This window comes from Silurus aristotelis (genome assembly GCF_946808225.1).
Source record: "Silurus aristotelis genome assembly, chromosome: 20".
Taxonomy (NCBI): Eukaryota; Metazoa; Chordata; class Actinopteri; order Siluriformes; family Siluridae; genus Silurus; species Silurus aristotelis.
In genome coordinates, this window is record NC_139593.1 from 8,330,159 (window position 1) to 8,335,927 (window position 5,769).

Here is a 5,769-nt window from a genome sequence, read left to right on the forward strand (position 1 = left end):
TTTTCCATTACATTTCCCTCTTTTTTGTCCTTTACGGACAAACTCCAGAGTCAAATTTTAATTATTGTAATATTTGATCATTCAGTAAGACACAACTGCAAAAATAAAACATGGCTAAACAGTTTACGGTGAAACAGAGAAATGGAACATCAGACACAAACTTTCCCATAAGGGTTTTCAATTGTATCATCGTGAATATTCTCGGCGAAACTCGTTACAACGTAATTCAACGCTTAACTACTTAAATCAACGTATCCGTCTCAGGTTGTGTGTGATCAGGTGGATCGGAGCAGGTCTCCTGTTTGTTCTAGATCTGGTCTGGTGACACCTTTCCTATTCTTGACGTTATTGGTGCTTGAAGGGCAGATGCTACTTCAGCACATAAACGGCGCCCTTCTCCCACCTCACGAGGTCCAGTGACACCAGAGTTCCTATGTGAAGTGTTCTCACTTTCCCCGTCTCCTATCAACCACTGTTCCGGGTCTGGCACTCGTTTGCTCTGGCTGGCGTGAATCCACGTGGCTCTCTCTGCGGCATTCACAGCAGTCTGCGTTGTCAGGAGCACCTGGAAAAGTCACAACCACCGTTTGGTGTTCCGGCTCTTTCTTCTGAAGTACTTCACCGCTTCACTTCGCCCAGTCTCCCGATTTCAGGTTATGTAGAGGCGTCTGCGCCGGTCCAGGAAGCACCTCATTCACCTGTTTGTGGGCGACAGACAAAACAGAGGACTGTCTGATTTCAGCAGATATTGAGGTTTGCACTTGTGGTAATCAGATTTTGGTGTGATATGAACCAGTGATCTTCATTCAAACCTACATCATGTTTCCTTTGTGCCCACAATTCCTAAAGAACTGCCTGTAACCGTGAGCCATCAAGTCAAGTCAAGTTTATTTGTATAGGGTTTTATCACAACAGACATTGTCTCAAAGCAGCTTTACAGAAAACAACAGTGAAGGTGAATGGTGTGTGTTTGTCCCTGATGAGCAAGCCGTGGCGACAGTGGCAAGGAAAAACTCCCTTAGATGATATGAGGAAGAAACCTTGAGAGGAACCAGACTCAAAGGGAAACCCATCCTCATATGGGTGACATCAAGAGTTTGGTCATAAATCTTTCAACAATACAGAACAATTTGTGATCATCATAGATCCAGCATCATCTTCTCCATGCCAGGGCCTTTAAACACTCGGCATCTACTTCTCCATGATCATCCATAGGTCCATAATCTTCACGAGGTGGGACGTGACTGGAGCTGGCCAAACCTCAGGATGCCTCGGGATGGGGAGAGAAAGAGAAGCAGTGGAGAGGAATTAGCGTAGCTGCTGTTCATGATATTAACAGCACAAGTTGATAATGTGCATGTAATCATATATTCTGGAGCACAAGGTTGTGATGTGATGTGTGTGATGGGTGTTATGTGTAGGCTTTGCTAAAAAGATATGTTTTTAATCTACACTTAAACTGGGAGAGTGTATCTGAACCCCGAACACTGTCAGGAAGACTATTTCAGAGTTTAGGAGCTAAATGTGAAAATGCTCTACCGCCTTTAGTGGACTTTGCTATTCTAGGAACTACTAGAAGCCCAGAGTTTTGAGATCTCAGGGAGCGTGACGGATTGTAGCGTGTTAAAAGACTGGATAGATACATGGGAGCCAAACCATTTAGTGCTTTATAAGTGAGTAGCAGTAGTTTGTAGTCTATTCGAAACTTAATAGGAAGCCAATGTAGGGACGATAAGATTGGGGTTATATGATCGTATTTTCTTGACCTAGTAAGAACTCTTGCTGCGGCATTCTGAACTAACTGAAGCTTGTTTATTAATGATGCAGGACATCCACCTAGTAATGCATTACAGTAGTCTATTCTAGAGGTCATAAACGCATGGACGAGCTTCTCTGCATCAGATATAGAGAACATATTTCTTAGCTTAGAAATATTTCTGAGGTGAAAGAAGGCTGTTTTTGTAACTTGATTGATGTGATTTTTGAAAGATAAGTTGCTGTCTAAAATAACTCCCAGGTCTTTTACCGTTGAACTAGTAGTTACAGAACAACCGTCTAAATGCAGGCTGAGATGCTGGAGCTTCTGTGTACTATTTTTTGGGCCGATGAGCAAAATCTCCGTTTTATCAGAATTTAATAGCAGAAAGTTATGGGTCATCCAATCTCTTATTTCTTCAACACACTCAGTTATGCGAGCTAATTGAGCTGTATCGCCTGGTTTGGATGAAATATATAGCTGGGTATCATCAGCATAACAATGGAAGCTAATTCCATGCCTTCTAATAATATTTCCTAATGGAAGCATGTATATTGTAAAAAGCAGGGGTCCTAGAACTGACCCTTGTGGCACGCCATAATTTACTAGCATTATCCTAGCATTATCCTGGATAGCTCTCCATTTAAATCTACGAAATGGTAACGATTGGACAGGTAGGATTTAAACCAGCTTAATGCCTGTCCCTGAATACCGATGTAATTCTGTAAGCGATCGAGGAGAAGATCATGATCTATAGTGTCATCAATTGACATTTTGGTAAAAACATGGTCTATTGAATCATCTCACTCTCCCCCTCTTTAATTTCTTTTTTTTTTTTTTTTTTACATTTGAAAAAATTAAATAAAATTAAATAAAACACACACACACACACACACACACACACACACACACACACAGTGATGTTCAAAAGGCACATACCAATCTTATTGTCCGGTGTCCACAAACTTTAACATTATCATGTCGGGATACTGTACTGGGTAAAAACCACCCCCTTCACATACTGTAGTCATGACAGCATGTTCTTTTAAAACTATTTTATGTGATTTTCAATGCAGCAGTTGAAACAAGTTCAAACTGATTATCTCTATACAGTCTGTAAACACAATGACAATCACTGCAATGCGCCATTAGCATAGCGTGCTAGCTGCTTTCTAACTGTAAAAAACGAGCTGCCAAGAGCTTAAAAGACGAAACAAACTAAAGAGAAGCATTTAAATAGTAACTATACTATTAAGTAGTAACAATAATAATTTACCTTTCGATCAACAGCAGCTTCGTTCAGATCCACATGTGTCTTCTCATGTGCAGCATCTACTTCCGGTCCAAACAGGAAATGAACCCGACGCTTCACTACATCTCTAATGAAGCATACGAATAAACGTATACCCAAACACATGAACGAGTTTAAAACAGAAAATAAAAAATACAAATCTGTAATTTACTGTTACTGTCGCGTTTCTCCTTTAAACAGCTTTTAGGTTATTTTTAAATTTTATTATACGATATTAAAAAAAAATGTTTACTTCATGATCACTTTCTCATTACAGTTTACAATTATACCTAAATTATTTACTATTAACTCACGGCCGCCATCTTGATTTCGCGCTTTCCCACGTTTCCTGCTGTAACTGAATGAAGCTCCGCCCACCGGCGCCATCTTGTTTTCGCGCTTTCCCGCACCTCCTGCTGTAAAGGGCGGCGGGAAGATGGCGCAGTTTTAACAGCAACTTTATTGTGCTCTAAATATTTTTTATGTGCGGTGCTCGAGGCTTTGAATTTCTGTGCTTATTTTATTTAATTTTTTTATAACTTGTAGTGGAAGTTCACCATGTTACTTGTTAGAGTGTTTGGAACGCGATGGACTGAGAGGAAAAGGGTGTGGACACTGAAAAGGACACTGGACGCGGGACTTTTCCCGCCTCGACGCAGCTGCACGAGGAAACCCGCCCAGTACCTCAGCAAGGAGATTGATGATCTCTGGAGCAGGAGGGTGGCGGTGAGGCACCATTTTCTATACTTTATAAAGAAGAATCGTTTCTGCTAACAAAACCTTCTGACACCGACTCATAACATTACACATGTAATCACATACTTGGAGAACAACTTTTATCCTGTAGGCACATTTGTAAAGTTTATCTTGAAGCCTTACAGGAGTGTAATTTTTTATTCAATGTTTTGTTTATTATAACTATATAAAATCCTAATTCATGGTATTTATGTATAAAAATGTACTTAAACAATACAAAAGCCACATAATGAGTTTAACAATCTTTCATTACGACATTTTATGTTATGTTCATGTTATTTGTTGTTTTTTAGATTTTAGTTTGTTTGCACTATTTTAATTGAATCCATCAAGTCGCAAGAGAACTGATTGTACAACCTGATGATCGTGAGTCCCACCAGAACAGATCCAGTGCCACTGTCCTGAAGTTAACAGTTTACACAATAGTACTACATTAAACTGTAAAATTTTCACATGATGAGGATCATACAGTTTTTAAAGATCAAACACTTACACAATCTCCTTAAACTGGATTGTTCCAGCTACGAGGGGGTCGTGGAAATGATCCCGCTAGATAGGAATTATTCTACCAAATGTGTCGTTCATTAGACCATGTTTTTACCAAAATGGCAATTGATGGCTCACAGTTACAGACAGTTCTTTAGGAATTGTGGGCACAAAGGAAACATGATGTGGGTTTAATTAAAGATCACTGGTTCATATCACACCAAAATCTGACTACCACAGGTGCAAACCTCAATATCTACTGAAATCAGACCGTCCTCTGTTTTGTCTGTCGCCCACAAACAGGTGAATGAGGTGCTTCCTGGACCGGTGCAGACGCCTCTACATAACCTGAAATCGGGAGACTGGGCGAAGTGAAGCGGTGAAGTACTTCAGAAGAAAGAGCCGGAACACCAAACGGTGGTTGTGACTTTTCCAGGTGCTCCTGAAAACGCAGACTGCAGTGAATGTCGCAGAGAGAGCCACGTGGATTCACGCCAGCCGGTGCAAACGAGTGCCAGACCCGGAACAGGGGTTGATAGGAGACAGGGAAAGTGAGAACACTTCACATAGGAACTCTGGTGTCACTGGACCTCGTGAGGTGGGAGAAGGGCGCCGTTTATGTGCTTAAGTCGCACCTGCCCTTCAAGCACCAATAACGTCAAGAATAGGAAATTTCTCTGTTTCACCCTAAACTGTTTAACCATGTTTTATTTTTGCAGTTGTGTCTTATTGAATGATCAAATATTACAATGATTAAAATTTGATTCTGGAGTTTGTCCATTAAGGACAAAAAGCAGGGAAATCTAATGGAAAACTTTATCATATTCAGTCATACTTTGTGAATGTCATGTTAATCTGAAATTACTCTTTTCTCACGTTTTCAGTCCAACAACAGAAAACCCACATGTTCATTCCAGTCCTCATTTTGATAGCAGCCAACAGCTAATGAACTGTCGAGTGCGTCAGTAAAGAACATTGTGTTTCCCCCCCACAGACGTTTTTTCACCTAGTTGTCATATGGCTAGTGCCACCGTTTCAATGAGCGATTTTAAAAAGGTAATCAAAAGTGTTCCTGTTGTTACAGCCAGTTAAATAATAATTTTCTTACACTTGCAATCAATGGTGTTAACAAATCAGAAAAAATGTCAACTTCTTAATTAAAAAAGCAGTTTTTTCGACTCCCAGGACCCTCCATCAAGCACAATATAAATGGAGTATCTGCTACCCAAATGCTGAATTAAATAATTTATGGATCTTCCCTCCCAAACTCTTTATTCCAAATCAAATTAAAGAACTTCATTTCAAAACTGCTCACAGATTTCACCCCTTTAAACTTTTCTTAAGCAGATTCTATCAAAATGTATCTTAGTTATTTTCTTTTTAAATGTTGAAGAATCTGAAGAATTTGTTTTGCCTCATTCTCCACGTCTTTTTGATCAGAAGTTACTGTTTTTATTCCTTTCTTGTAAAAACATTGTAC

At 39.8% G+C, this 5,769-nt stretch overlaps 1 long non-coding RNA gene across 1 annotated transcript; it reads right to left on the bottom strand.

Annotated features, from left to right (window-relative positions):
- On the bottom strand, window positions 1-3,219 carry LOC310716067. The gene is made up of 2 exons (XR_014530473.1): window positions 3,033-3,219; window positions 1-698 (listed from the first exon to the last, which is right to left on the bottom strand). It is a non-coding gene; the product is annotated as an uncharacterized lncRNA (long non-coding RNA).
- Between the last annotated feature and the right edge of the window lie 2,550 nt (window positions 3,220-5,769).